Raw genomic sequence first — 15611 nt, 5'->3', positions numbered from 1 at the left:
CACAGAATTGTTACGGTGCAAAAGGAGGCCATTTGGCCCATCGAGTCTGCACCCGCCCTCTAAATAAGCATTGTGGTTTACTGCTATTCCCCTGCCTTTTCCCTGTACCGTTGCATGTTGTTTCTATTGAAAGAATCATCTAATGCCGTCTTGAATGCCTCGATTGAACATGCCTCCACCACACTTCCAGGCAGTGCACTCCAGACCCGAACCACTTTTTCTAATATGTTCACATCCTTCCTCTAGTGCCCAGAACTATACACAATATTCCAGCTGAGGTCTAATAAGTGAATGGTATAGGTTCAGCATAATCTCCTTGCTCTTGTACTTTATGCCCCTACAAATAAGCTCCAATTAACTGCTCTCCCCACCAGTCCAACCACCTTCAATGATCTTTGCACATAAACACCCAGGTCCCTCTGATCATGCACCACTTTAAGAATTTTACCCTATATTTTATATATAACCGATCCATAGGAGCATCACTACAAACCTTCCTCCAGCCCAAAAAATATCAATTGACCAATATTCTCTGCTTCCTATTATTCAGCCAATTTTGTGTCCATGTTGCTAATGTCCCTTTCATTCCTTTTTTTGTTTATGAGAGTAAATATGGACCATGACCATGACCCCAGGCTAACTCTCCTGCTCTTAAAAAATAGAGATCTTTTACACCCACCTGACATGGCTTATAGGGCTGGGGTCTAAAATCATTTATGCTGGGTTATAATACTGAGAAAAGGGGTGATTGGTCTGTTTTTAGAATTGTGCTGCTGTAGCATCCTAATCATATCACTGTCATTCAGCACTTGAATGGGTATCCGAGTATAAATCAGGGCACTCGCAACTGACAGCTGAACCCTTGCAATATGCCACAAGGGAATAAAGTGATGTTGTTTGCATACTAAACTTTTGCTGAAGAGCCGCTGAATTGCTCTTGCAGTATTACATTGACATCAGAGGAAATGAGGTATTAGAAAATTCAAGATACTCTCGGGTAATTGTTAAAACATGAAGTCTGAATATAGCTGCAATGATATGTTCATCATCCACTCCTTGATTTGCATGATTCTCAGCAGTTTAATGCACAAAGTACATAGCTACTGCTTAATATGGAACTGCAGTATTTGTACTAATATTTAGAATCATAGACAACTATAGTACAGAAGGAGGGCATTCAGCCTGTCTTTCCTACACCCTCGTTTTCTCAGAGTAATGCAGTTAGTCCCATTCCTCTACTTTTTCTCCATATCCCTTACTTTTTTCCTCCATTTGAGACTTATTCAATCCCTTTTGCAGGCTACTAGTGAGTCTGTGTTCACCGCCATACCAGACAATGCATTTGAAAAATAATTCCTCTTAACCTCTGGTCCTTTTGCCATAACCTTAAATCTGTGGTCATGGACCCTTTCAATCATTGGAAATACTTTATCCTTACTTGCTCTATCTAAATCTGTCATGATTTTGAACTTCTCTATTAAATTTCTTCTTCACTTTCTCTGCTGTCAGGAGAACAACCCAGGCTTCTCTAAACTACCCACGTAACTTTATTTCCTCAGCCTGGGAACCATTCTAAAATACTATCCTGTAAAATTTGCAAAGCCATCACATCTGTCTTCAAGTGTGAACATGAGAACTGGACACAAATCTCCAGCTGGGGCTGAAGTAATGTTTTATAGAGACTTGGCAATATCTCCCGGTTTTTGTACTCTCTACCTCTATTTAAAAATCCAAGATCCCATCGGCCTTACTAACTTTCTTAACCTCTCTTCCCCCACCCTCTGCAAGATTTGTATATGTCTGTCAGTTCTTGCACCCTTTTTTAAATTGTCCCATGTGCCATTGGTTCTTGGGAAATAGGCAATATTAACAAAGCCAACATTTATTGTCAATCCTCGATGTGGTTCTTGAGGTGCTGCAGTTTGTGCATTGAAGAATAGTTCTTAAGTAGTTTCACCAGCACTGCTGTTATTCACCAAGTGGTGAGGGGGTTGGATAATCAGCAGGGCTCAGATGGCACAGTGTGGCTACAAGCCAAAATCGCTGATTACGCTAATGCAGGACTGTTTCTTCATCCGTGCCACGGCAGCGGAGCTTACGGGATCAATCACCAGCCCAAATCTTCTAATCAGCTTTGAAACCACTGAGTCCTATACTGATCAGACAGAAAACTACCCACTTAACCTGGATATGTTGAAAAAGACAAGACTTCTGAGCCCATCATGCAGAAGGACTCCCTCAGTGTAGGAATCCATTCGGAGAGCAGTGAGGAGCATCAGTGCAAAACCTACACACCCTTTTTATGGCACTATCTTTAGCAAGGTAAGTTTTTTAATGTCTTGTGTGAATGTTAGTGAACGGGTGAGTGAATGGTTAGGTTGGGTGAGGTTAGTGGGTAGGGTGATAAGTAAATAGGCCGGCAGCTGGGTGAGGTGATCATGTGCAGAGTTGGTTGAGTGGGTACGAGGAACTAGGAAGAGTCGGCTTGGTTCGACAGTAGTTGCCAGGTCAGGGGTTAATTAGGTCACTTCGAGGGGCGCTTGGGTGGTGGGATCTAGTCAAGTTGGGTCGGGGAGCCGGGAGTCATTGTTGGGGTGTCAAGGGTGGAATCATTAAGTCAGTTTGAGTGATTGGGGAATCATTGCGTAGTTACCCAGGAGATATATTTGGGTATTTCTGTTCAACTTTTCCTTGATAACTAACCAATAAGTAAATTGAAACTGTCCAAAGTCTTCAACTCTAGCTGGGAATTGGTGATGTTTGCGGAGGGGCCCGGTGAGCATGGAAATTGCCCATTGGAAGTTTAAATTCTGAAGGAGTCAGCACACTGTGACTTCTGCAGGGTTCTGGCATGCTTCTTGTGTTGTATGGCGGGTCTCCAATGATCTGAGACTGGATGCTCTAGGCCTCTAATTCTGGTAGACTCCTACCCAAACCAGGAAGATTTGGGAACCCAATTCCAGAAACTTGCTAAGCGGAGAGTCCAGTGGGATTCCAGAAACAGTCTAAAGAATTCCGGGAGATTACAAGTTTCCTCTTCCAGTTCTGGCACCAATAGGGCATTTACCAACATAAACAATATCAGAAAATCAAGACATTTATTCAACAGGGCAACAGAATGCGTTCTATTTTTGCAGTAAAATCACAAGCTGCACAGTCCTTTTTATATCTTAACCTTGTGGACTTTTGTGCATTCATTTTTTTTCTCACATCCCTTCTGCTCCATTGTACAATGCAAACTTTTGGATGTAATCTGCAGCCATTCCTGTGACTGCATGAAGGGATCATTTTCTTCAATCAAGACAATCACTAGCACATTTAAAATTGGGAAAACTGAGCTGGTTACCGACCAGATGCTCACTTTGTTGAATAGGGACCTGCAAAAGTAAAATATGGTTAGGATTTTACAGTGGGGGGAGCAAGCAAGACCTGAAGTCCTGAAGCTTATTTAATCTTATTAAAATGAAAATGTCAGACTGCTCAGCAACCTGACTCGTGAAATTAGTTTGTGGCCTTGGGGTGTGGAACAGAATTATGTAGAAGAGTGGCAGAAGCTAAGAAAATTTCCCCAGCTGGAGAACATTCCATCCCTAAACAGTATTAATTCCAGAAAAGATTGTTGTAGACATATTCCATAGAGTGGCAGTTAACTGTCGATTACCTGAAGCCTGATTAGGAGTCGAGATGATGATTTGCTTTTGAAGCTTAACTGGTGTGTGAGTCATCTGAGTCATCGAACCCTATTTAAGAACCCTTTTTGAGCACAAGCAGTGGGAGAGGCCACGAGAATTTGAGTGTGAATTGAACTGGTAACTCTTTCCTTTTTTCTGTTTTATAAGTTTATTAGTTAAATGTCCAGTTAAAAAGGTTAATAAGGAGCTGCTACCTCACCCAGATATCTGTGGGAGTTAACTGTCCATCACCTGAAGCCTAATTAGGAGTCAGTAGGTGCTGATGCGATAAGAGGTTGTTAAATCAGTTAAGAGCCACTGGTATTAAGGGTAAGATAATAGAGGATTGGCTGACTGACAGAACACAGAGAATGTGACAAAGGGGTCTTTTTCAGGAACGCAGCCGGTGACTAGTTGTGTGCATCAGGGGTCGGTGTTGGGACCACGACTGTTCATAATATACATTAATGACCTGGAAGAAGGAACCGAGGGCACTGTTGCTAAGTTTGCAGATGATTCAAAGATATGCAGAGGGACAGGTAGTATTGAGGAAATAGGGTGGCTATAGAAGGACGTAGACAGGCTAGGAGAGTGGGCAAAGAAGTGACAGATGGAGTAGAATGTGGAAAAGTGTGAGGTTATTCATTTTGGGAGGAAGAATGGAGGCATAGACTATTTCCTAAATGGGAAAAGGCTTAGGAAATCACATGCACAAAGTTCAAGATTCTCTTAAGGTTAATGTGTAGTTGGCAGTTAGGAAGGCAAATGCAATGTTAGCATTCATGTCAAGAGGGCAGGAATACAAGAGCAGGGATGTATTTCAGAGGCTGATTAAGGCTCTGGCCAGACCCCATTTGGAGTATTGTGAGCAGTTTTGGGACCTGTATCTAAGGAAGGATGTGTTGGCCTTGGAAAAGGTCCAAAGGAAGTTCACAAGAATGATCCCTGGAATGAAGAGCTTGTCACATGAGGAGTAATTGAGGAATCTGGGTCTGTACTTGTTGGGAGTTTAGAAGGATAAGAGGGGATCTTATTGAAAATTACAGATACTGTGAGGCCTGGATAGAGTGGACGTGGAGAGAATGTTTCCATTAGTAGGAAAAACTAGAACCAGAGGGCACAGCCTCAAACTGAAGGGACAATACATTGAAATTGAGATGAGGAGGAATTTCTTCAGCCAGAGGGTGGTGAGTCTGTGGAACTCTTTGCTGCAGAAGGCTGTGGAGGCCATATCACTGAGTTTCTTTAAGACTGAGATAGATAAACTCTTGATTAATAAGGGGACCAGGGTTTATGGGGAGAAGGCAGGAGAATGGGGATAAGAAACATATCAGCCATGATTGAATGGCAGAGCAGACTCGATGGGCCGAATGGCCTAATTCTGCTCCTATGTCTTATGGTTTTATAGAATAACCAGAGTAGTGATGGAACACACATTCTCTAAAGAAGCTGCAATATAGTGTTGGACTGTCAATGTGTGCATCATATTGAAGATCCAAAATACAATGCCCAACTTAGACTCGTAGAATGATACAGCAGAGAAGGAGGCCATATGGCTTAATGTGCGTGCTCTTTTATAGAGCTATTCAATTTGAGAAGCATCACCGCTGTTTTCCTTTCAGGAATTTTTCTAATTTCATCTTGGAAGTTACTCTGGTAACCATCCTGTCTGACCACAACAAATTGCTGTGCAAAACAATGTATTCTCATCTCGGCTCTGGATGTTTTGCCAATCACCTTGAATCTGTGCCCTCTGGCTACCGACGCTCCTGCTAGTGGAACGTTTCAGTGTATCAAAACCAATGATGAGTCTGAGCACTTTGATCCAAATTGCTCTTACCCTTTGGTTCTCTAAGGAGAGCAAACACAGTTTCTCCAGTCTCTCAAATGAAGTCCCTCATCCTGGTAGATCTCTTCGACATCGTTCCCATGTACTCAGTTGACATCCTTCCTAAAGTGCAGAGCCTAGAATTGAACACCAAGGCGGATATCTATCAACTAGGTTCCTGCTGGAATGATGGAATATTTTCGGGCCTGGAACCTGCCACTGTAAATGGTGTGCCCAGGAGTTGCTCTTTATCAGGGCAAAGTGTTTGTCATCCCACCTCCAGGCTCTTCAACCAATTCATGAGGGTGGCCGCGTTGGAGGGTTGAAAGGTTGACTCTTCTGTCAAAGGAGAATTTCTAATTAAAAGCAGTAGATGCTCCATGGACTGGTAAAGGAGGCCACCAGCACTTGGATGTTTGAGGCTGGTCCAACTGCAGGAATGGAGAGAAGCCCTTGGAAGGTGGTCTCTTGGGGGGTCTCACTCTTACCTGCCATGGAATCTGAGGGGCTGCAGTGAGTTGAGCTTTAGCAAGGATGGGAGGAAGGAGAAAATTATGAAAAAGATACCTGGGTGGAAGTAGTCAAGGGAATCAGCAGCAGGAGTGTGATCCCTCCGAACAGAAGACAGGACACCAAGAGAATCTAGGACCTCAGTTGAGTGGCCTAACATCTTTTTTTTTGTATATAAATTTAGAGTACCCGATTATTTTTTTCCCAGTTAAGGGGCAATTTAGCGTGGCCAATCCACCTAACCAGCACATCTTTGGGTTGTGGGGGTGAGACTCACGCAGACATGGGGAGAATGTGCAAACTCCACACGGACAGTGACCCAGGGCCAGGATTCAAACATGGGTCCTCAGTGCCGCAGTCCCAGTGCTAACCACTGCGCCAACGTGCTGCCCTCTGTGGCGTAGCATTTTTAAAAAATTTAGAGTAGCCAATTATTTTTCTTTCCCACTCAAGGGGCAATTTAGCGTGGCCAACCAACCTACACAGCACATCTTTGGGTTGTGGGAAGAATGTGCAAATTCCACACGGACAGTGACCCAAGGCCGGGATCCGAACCCGGGTCCTCAGTGCCGGAGTCCCAGTGATAACCACTGTGTCACATGCCACCCGTGGTTGAACGACTTAAGGTGACAAGCCCCAAACCCTGACTGGACCCACATTCTCCAGAGAACAGACGCCCTTTCTCTCACCTATCTGAAGGGGCAACCTGCTGTTTCTTCAGTGCTGCAGCGCATCCTGTTGTCACCCAACTGTGAGTGCTCGCTCACTGTCCTTATTTGGACAATGAGTGTCCGGCCTATAATCATTATTTTGCCAGTCGTCATGTTTTGAACAAAACATCAAACTCTTTTGCTGCAGTGCTACAGTATGGTTCAGAGTCAGCAAAGAATGGAATTAATCATGCTGTCAAACGTCAGTAGGCAAACGATCATAGCTGTGATGTCAGCCTGCAGAAACCTCATCAATCATTCAAATAAACAAACATCTTAATACTTGAATGATATTATTAGATTGGCAAGGAATAGAAATTGAAGCATTTACTGGACAAAAATGTACGAACATCTCTCTCGTCAAGTGATGTATAATACCACACAGATGAAAAGCAATAATTACATTATGAAGCAGCTTGAAAACTAGCAAATCTGGGATAATTCTTGGACAGATAGTAATGAAATGAAATTATGCTGGTAACACCAAACAGGATGGAATATAGTGAGTTTTGATATGTAAAAGTCTTGCACCCAGAATGCCTAACAGTCAGTAAATAGAAAACAGCAAACAGGATAAGATCAGCTGATTTAAAAGGCATGGGAATGATAGGATGTTCTTGTACATAAAACCATCCAAATTTGTGGGAATTGGCATGTACAGATAGCATGAAATGGAGAGTGCAGCATTCTTAGCTTGTGGAGAGATCATTACATGGAGAAGGCAGAGATGATTAAACAGGAATTAAACCTTGCAGTGATTCCACTATGCCAGTATATCTTTATGAACAGCAAGTGAGCTGACAACTGCATCATGTAAGAGCAAACACCGGCAGATGCACAGTCTGGGAATTTGGATGAAGATAAATGGATTAAACAAATATTCTATTCATTCTTTCCTAAGGATTGCCACACTTTCAAACTGAATTTGCCTCATTAGTTATGTTCAAAATATGGTGACCCAATTCCACTGAGCTGACAAGTTCTCCTTTGCTGCTTTTCTCAGGATAGACAAATTGTTGCCAAGCTGTTATTTTGCAATTCCCACAGATGTCCTTTTCTTTATTTCTCCACTTATAGAGAAATAATAGTCATAAATATTTTTGTTGCCATTAAAATTAGTGAAACAAATATAATGGTACCTTAGCAGCTTCAGGGAAGGCTAGGTGAGTGATTAAAAACAGTAATCAAGCAGTTGGTGATGGAGATATATTGTTCCTCTGCTTGAAAAAGGCATCTTGCTATCTGGCTTCACATTTAGATGGATTGGGCACCTAATGCAGATTTTCCTGTATTTATACTGTGGATAGGAAGTAAACTTGCCAGACAAGTTTATGTCAAGTCATTACTGATGTGTTATCTGTGTTGGTTGAACATCGACTGAAACTGGATGCAGTAAAACGAGAAACAGGCTTCCAACACAGAAGAGGGTCCAACACTGAACCTGTTGATTGATGTACATAATCTGCTGTGGGTTGACACCTATTAACCTAACTGATAACCTCCTACTGGCCTGACCAGACTAGCTCTCTATCACATGATGATGATGTTCATTGGCCTGTGCACTGCGACTATCTCCCTAGCCGTGTCCTGTGAGAGAGGGAGAGCCTTAATGCCCTGTGGGCTTTATAGTGGTGGTGTCCTGTTTGGTGATTGGTTGTTCTGTGTCATGTGTATTCATTGGTTGTCCTGTGTGTCAATCACTGCCTGTCTGCATCTCATGAGATACATGAGTGGATATTTTGACATCTCCCCCTTTTAAAATAAATTTTGGAACATGGCTGTATATGCATGCATAACTATGCACAAGTGGGGAATGAATGAACATATGTACATGGGAAGGTGTCTATCGTGCAGATACAGAGCATATTAAACAAAATTTACAAGATTTAAGTCGATAGATTCAGTCTTTGTGGTGGGCGACGAATTCTTGTCGATCACCGCAGAGGTGGAGGGGGGGACGCCAGCACCTGGACAGGCGGGATGGCTGGCATCTCAGTGGCCTTGTGGACAGATGGGATCGCTGCCAGAACGGTGGACTCATGGTGCAAGACGTGCGAAGGAGGCATGATGACATGTGGAGAAGTGCGGTCGGGTGATGGGCAGGGAACTTTGCGCAGCGCCCTCCTGTTATGCCGTAAAATGGAGTCATCAGCCATTTGGACAACGAAAGACCTGGGAGCAGCCTGTCTGACGACAGCTGGGGCTGACCAACCTCCCTCAGGTAGCTGAATGCGAACAACATCGCCTAGAGCCAGCGCAGGCAGATCTGTGGCATGAGCATCATACGAGATCTTTTGCTGGTCCTGGATTGCTGCACCTTCTGCAGCACCGTGAGTGGTCAAGGTCTGAAACATGGACGGCTGGAACAGTCGTCCTCAGGTTGCGGTTCATGAGCAACTGCGCCGGAGACAAAGCAGTCGACAGAGGGGTTGCCCTGTATGCCAATAGCGCCAGGTTGACATCCGAGGCTGAGTCTGCAGCCTTGCACAGCAACCGCTTGTGGACCCCTTTCTCAGCCTTCCCGTTTGATTGCGCGTAATGGGGACTGGATGTGATATGATTAAAGTGGTAGGATCGTGCAAAGGCGGACCACTCTTGGCTGTAGAAACATGGGCCGTTGTCACTCATTACCGTGAGTGGTATCCCATACCTGGCAAACCTCTCTTTGCAGGCTTTGATGACGGACTTGGACGGGAGGTCCGACAGTTTCACCACTTCCGGGTAGCTGGAGAAGTAGTCGACCAGGAGCACATAATCACGCCCATTGGCGCGAATGAGGCCTATCCCCGCCTTGGACCACGAAGAGGTCACGATCTCGTGCTGTTGCAACGTTTCGTTGGGCTGAGCTGGTTGAAACTTCTCACATGTTGTGCAGTTGAGGACTGTGTTGGCAATGGCCTGGCCAATAAACTGCCTGCCGAGCAGGGCCGGCTTAAGGTACCGGCAACTCGGGCAGTCGCCCGGGGCGCCATGTGCTAGGGGGCGCCATCAAGTCTATGTCTATGTATTTGCATTATGTACTTCTGTATGTCCTATGTGTTTCATGGTACAGGTGACAATAAACCAAATCGAATTAATTCAGTGGCCGAAAGGTTGTAAGATTCTAAGGACGATCTGCGCATTTGCAACATGTTGCCTCCGCTTGATGGCAGCTATGCATGCTCAGTAGCTGCCCACGCACAGCCCGGAGTCACGTGGGGTGCTCCTTCAGCCCCGGCCCCGCCCCCTGTGCGGCCGCCATGTTGATTGGCCTCGGCCGCCTGCCGGTCTGGTTCAGCCTCTGGCGGCTGCTCAGTGTCTGTGTGAGGCAGTGGCTGCACGGAGGGTCCTCGGCGGGAGGAGGGCCGCCAAGGGGAGCAGGAAAAGGCTATCCGCAGCGGGGAAAGGTGATGGAGCGCAGCGCTGGAGGCCTTTAAAATTGGCACTTGTAAGGGCGCCGAAGTTCAGCTTGCCCGGGGCGCCAGCAACCCTAGGGCCGCTGCTGCCGAGCTCTGCGTCGACATTTCTCGAGCCCCAGGTGACCCTCATGGATCTGTCTGAGCACCATGCTTTGCATGCTTTGGGGAATGACGATTCTATCTAGTTTAAGAAGGAACCCCTCAACAACCGTCAGCTCGTCCTTAATGTTGAAAAACTGGGGGCACTGCCCCTTTTGCCAGCCATGGGCGAGGTGCTTCATCACGCGCTGCAATAGGGGATCTTTGGCAGTTTCTTCGCGTATTTGTATAACTCGTTCATCAGTGGCTGGGAAGTTGCTGGCACGCAGCTGCACCTGTGTTTCAATGTGGCGAATGAAGTCGCCCTGTTCACACGGCGTGGTGATGGATCGGGATAGGGCATCTGCGACGGTCAGCTCCTTACCCGGTGTGTGGACGAGTTCAAAGTCATATCGTTGGAGACGAAGAAGAATTTGTTGCAGCCGAGGTGTCATGTCATTTAAATCCTTTTGGATTATGTGGACTAAAGGCCTGTGGTCTGTTTCCACTGTGAACTTTGGTAGGCCATATACGTAGTCATGAAACTTGACTATTCCTGTCAGGAGACCCAAGCACTCCTTTTCGATCTGGGCATACCGTTGTTCGGTCGGAGTCATGGCCCTGGAGGCGTATGCTACTGGAGCTCGGGACGAGGAGTCGGCTCACTGGCGGAGCACCGCCCCAATGCCGTCCTGGCTTGCATCTGTGGATATCTTGGTATCCTTGGTTGGGTCAAAGAATGCCAGTGCTGGGGCTGCGGTGAGCTTCGCCTTCAGCTCAAGCCACTCCGCTTGATCTGCGAGAAGCCACTGGAACACTGTCGACTTTTTTACGAGATGCCGGAGGGCTGTGGTGTGGGATGCCATGTTGGGAATGAATTTCCTGAGAAAATTCACCATCCTGAGGAAACGGAGGACCGCCTTTTTGTCCTCTGGGGTCTTCATGGCATTGATTGCCAGCACCTTGTCAGCGTCAGGTTGCACACCCTGCTGTGAAATGTGGTCACCCAGAAACTTGATAGCGGACCTAACAAATGAGCATTTGGCCCTGTTGAGCTGGAGGCTGTTTCCATGTGTCCTCTGGAAAACTTGTTTGAGGCGAGCGATGTGATCCTCTGGCGTCGTGGACCAGATGATCACGTCGTCCACATAACTCGCACCCCTCGATGCCCTCCAACATTTGCTCCATTATGCGATGAAATACTTCGGAAGCTGATATGAAAATAAAAAGGCATGCAGTTGCAGCAATACCTGCCGAACGGAGTGTTAAACGTCCACAGCTTCCTACTGGACTCGTCCAGCTGTATCTGCCAGAACCCATGGGAGGCGTCCAGCTTGGTAAAGAATTTGGCATGAGCAATCTCACAGGTTAACTCTTCACGCTTTGGGATTGGGTAGTGCTCGCGCATGATGTTGCAATTCAGGTCTTTGGGATCGATGCAAATGCGGTGTTCACCAGAGGGCTTCTTGACGCAGACCACAGAGCTGACCCAGTCTGTTGGTTCCGTGACCTTTAAGATGATACCCTGGTCTTGGAGCTCTCGTAGCTGCGTTTTCAGACGATCCTTGAGAGGGGCCGGCACCCGGCGCGATGCATGGATGACTGGGATGGCATTTGGTTTGAGCAATATCTTGTAACGATATTTGAGCGTGCCCATTCCATAAAACACATTGTGGTATTGCGTGAGAATGTTATCTATCTCAGCCTGGAGATTTACATTGGGCGAGGCAATGGCATGGACGCGCTGGACCAGATTCAGGAGTTTGCGTGCGCAAGCACCGAGCAGGGATGCCTTGTCAGGCCGGACGATCTCGAATTGTAACATCGCTTTGATTGCCTTGTGAGATACACCTAGCTGACACGATCCACTGGCAGCTATGGCATTGCCATTGTAGTCAACCAGCTGGCAGGCTGGTGGAAGAATGCTAGGTTGGTCTCGGATGCTGTCGAGATCCAACTGTGATATGAGGTTTGCAGATGCGCCAGTGTCCAATTTAAATCGGATGCGAGACCGGTTAACCGTGACGACAGCACACCACTCGTCGTCAGGATCCACAGTAAGGATTGAAAGGCGGTTTGCAGGCACAGTGGAAGCCAGCTCGCACGTGGTGATTATGCCCACCCGATATGGAAACTCGAGGCAATCAGCATCAGGGTCCGTTGGGCTGTCAGGATCCGAATCCTGCATGCCGTGTTGTACGCAGTGGACACGTTTGCGCTGCAGCTGGGATCGCTGACAGTTGGTCGGTGGAGCGGACCTGCATAAGGCCGCGTAATGCCCAGGCTTTCCACACTGTAGACATCGCCTTCCTTTGGCTGGACATTACCGCTTTAAATGGGCGGAGCCACAATTTGGACACGTCATGACACTGACGTCAGCGCGTTCCGTGCGCCATCGCGCATGCACAGTGCGGTTGGCTGACTTTCACACTTGCGCATCGGGGTCTTCGGCCTCGTCGTCCACCCGGTCGTGGCGCGCATGCCATGTGGACCCGGGAAAAGCGCGCGAAATGGCCACTCTCCTAGATGCTCAGGCCTTGCATTTTTGCTATGGCCTGCACCCTTTCTGCCTCATGGGAGACTAGTTTTGCATTTTCTGCCGCCCTGATGCGGGATTAACGATTCCTGGCATGCTCATGGACAACGCACGTTTCGATGGCGACGGAGAGAGTCAACTGTTTGATTTTGAGGAGCTGCTCCCTCAGGGAGTCGGACTGGACCCTGAAAACAATCTGATCCCGGATGATGGAATCAGCCGTCGAGTCATAATTATATGACTGCGCTAGGATGCGGAGATGGGTCAAGAAGGACTGAAAAGGTTCATCCTAACCCTGAAGCCTCTGTTGGAAGATATACCGTTCAAAGCTCTCATTCACCTCAATGTCGCAGTGGTTGTCAAATTTCAGCAGAACCATCTTGAACTTCGTCTTGTCTTCGCCATCGGCAAACGTGAGCGAGTTGTAGATGTGGATGGCGTGATCCCCCGCAGTCGACAGGACAAGCGTGATCTTTCAGATATCCGATGCTGCCTTGAGGTCAGAGGCCTCAATATACAGGAGGAACTTTTGTTTGAAGACTTTCCAGTTGGCGCCAAGGTTGCCGGAAATCCGGAGTTGCGGAGGAGGTTGGATCTTTTCCATGCCGCTGGATGGCTGCGTGCTGGTCGTTGCAGATTCACTCAAGGTAGGTTTGTTAGAGTTAATAGCTCTCTGGTACCATGATGTGTTATCTAACATCGATTGCAACTGGATGCAATAAAACGAGAAACAGGCTTCCGACACAGGAGATGGTCCAACACTGGTTTATTGAACCTGCTGATTGCTGTACATAATCTGCTGTGGGTTGATACTCTATTAACCTAACTGATAACCTCCTACTGGCCTGACCAGACAAGCTCTTTATCACATGGTGATGATGTTCATTGGCCTGTGCACTCTGACTCTCTCCTTAGCCGTGTCCTGTGAGAGAGGGAGAGTCTTAATGCCCTGTGGGCTTTATCGTGGTGGTGTCCTGTCTGGTGATTGGTTGTTCTGTGTCGTGTATGTTCATTGGTTACCCTGTGTGTCAATCACTGCCTGTCTGCATCTCATGATATACATGAGTGGATATTATGACAATTACAAGTCTAAGTACTCTTTTAACAATGTGAACATTGCTAATTACTGCCAGTCAAACTCTCGGGCGCTGAAAAGTAACTATTGCAAGTTGTGCAATCTTATTCCCCCAGTTTTTAATCATTGAAGAATTTTTTTAATTAGAAAGTGTTTTTAAAAACAATTCTTTCTGTCTCTTTTCCTCTCTCTCCATATCCAATCTTTCTATCATTTTATTTATCGGTTCCTGATTGAATATTGAATTTGCCATTCTAACTTTATCCCTTTTGTTGGTTACTTTAGAATCCCTCAATCTGATTGGGTGAGGAATTGCACATTTGCATTCCTAGTTCCCTTATATTCCGAGTATTACGGGTATTAAATGGGCAAGGGCAAGACTGACTAATTCATTGATTGATTATAGAACCACTAATGTCTTGTCAGAAGCTTGTAATTCAGTAAATTGCTTTGATTTGGTATGTCTCTGTAAAATATGGAGTTGATGCTGCCACAAGGCAATGTTATGTTCAATGTCAACTAAATGGCACATGTACATGCTTTTTAGTATAATGGCGATACTGGGAAAGGTGTGAGAAATCTTTCAAATCCTTTGTAGAACTCAGATTGCATATACAGATCACTACATGCCAATGAGTTACATCAACAGAGGTGGTTTATTAACCTGTGAAGTTACCCCTCTGAAATGCAAACCTATCTTTATCACAGGGGTGATAAGTGACCCACAGTGTGTTACAGTATTTTTTGGTTTTGTCTCCTGAATATTTATCATTTTAGACATGTAACCAGTATATTTTTCGAATTCTGAATGCTAAGTGTTAATCTACTCATGATCCAGTGGTTTTGGATGTTATCTGAATGCGGATTAAATTTCACCTTTATCATTCATCATTTAAACGCTGCAGGTTTCTTCGTGATACCTTTATGTTGGACGCTCAAAGAAAGGTTCTGCTAACTTGTTTACTATTATTTTCCTGCTTCAACAGTTAGGTACCTTAAGAGGTGGAAAATGTCTGTATTTGGCTTTGTTGTAAGATTACTGTTCTTGTCCGTGAGGAGTTTGCACATTCTCCCATGTTTGCGTGGATTTCACCCCCACAACCCAAAGATGTGCAGGTTAGATGGATTGGCCACACTAAATTGCCCCTTAATTGGAAAAAAAATAATTGGGTACTCTACTTTATAAAAAAAAATTACTGTTCTTTTCTGCAGACTGTAATGGATAGATAATGCATCAGAAGTGCCATCAGATCTTCTTGCATGCATGCTAATTCTGTGCTCAATAAGATGAGTTGGTGTGTTCCAGTTCACTCAGGGAGTCAGTGTTACTGTGGTAACATGCACTTTTTTTTCACTGCTTATTGTATGGATAGTGATGGGCAAGGTTCCAACTTTTGTTCCATTAAAGTAATGTCACAATGTGTGCTTCTTTAGATTTAGATTTATTGTCACGTGTACGAGGTACAGTGGAAAGTATTGTTCGATGTACAGTCCAAGCAGAACATGTAATAAATATACAATGTAAATCCATAGACATCAGGTGAAGCATACAGTGTGTCGTTCTTCACAGTGGTGAGATCAGTTCAGTCTACAAGAGGGTCATTCAACTGTCAGGTAATGGTGGGGAAGAAGCTGTTTTTTAATCTGTTAGTGCGTGTTCTCAGACTTTTGTATCTTCTGCCCGATGGAAGAGGTTAGATGAGAGAATAACCCGGGTGGGAGGGGTCTTTGATTATGCTGCCCGCTTTCCCAAGACAGCGGGAGGAGTGGACAGAATCAATGGATGGAAGGCAGCTTCGTGTGAG

Source organism: Scyliorhinus canicula, chromosome 6 (genome assembly GCF_902713615.1).
Source record: "Scyliorhinus canicula chromosome 6, sScyCan1.1, whole genome shotgun sequence".
NCBI lineage: Eukaryota > Metazoa > Chordata > Chondrichthyes > Carcharhiniformes > Scyliorhinidae > Scyliorhinus > Scyliorhinus canicula.
This window is presented reverse-complemented; position numbering follows the sequence as displayed.